This window comes from Rhinolophus sinicus, chromosome 6 (assembly GCF_057876585.1).
Source record: "Rhinolophus sinicus isolate RSI-liver-muscle chromosome 6, RSI-T2T, whole genome shotgun sequence".
NCBI lineage: Eukaryota > Metazoa > Chordata > Mammalia > Chiroptera > Rhinolophidae > Rhinolophus > Rhinolophus sinicus.
In genome coordinates, this window is record NC_142506.1 from 15,936 (window position 1) to 16,365 (window position 430).

Below are 430 nucleotides of genomic sequence, written 5' to 3' on the forward strand. Positions count from 1 at the left end.
GATCATTAGCCATGATGGAAATACAAATTAAAACCACAATGTGAAACCCCTGCACATGAAACAGAATGGCTATAATTGAGAAAAATAAAACAAATGGCAGCAACAATGTGGAGAAATTAGAACCCTTAAATGTTCCTTCTGAAAATGTAAAATGGTGGCCTGAGTGCACTATAGTTGGGAATTTCTAACCCGTAAAAAAATTCCCATGTGGTACAAGTCCACTTCTAGAAGTAGACCCCCCCAAAATTGAAGACAGATGTTCAAACAAACACTGATACATGAATCCACGGCAGCGCTGTTCACAACAGCAGAGGCCTAAACAATCCAATGTCCATCTTAATCAGCAGTGAAAAGTAAATAATTGTGCAGCTACTCCAGGATTCTTTAGATTAATATAATTATGAACATATTAATAATTTCTAGAAACATA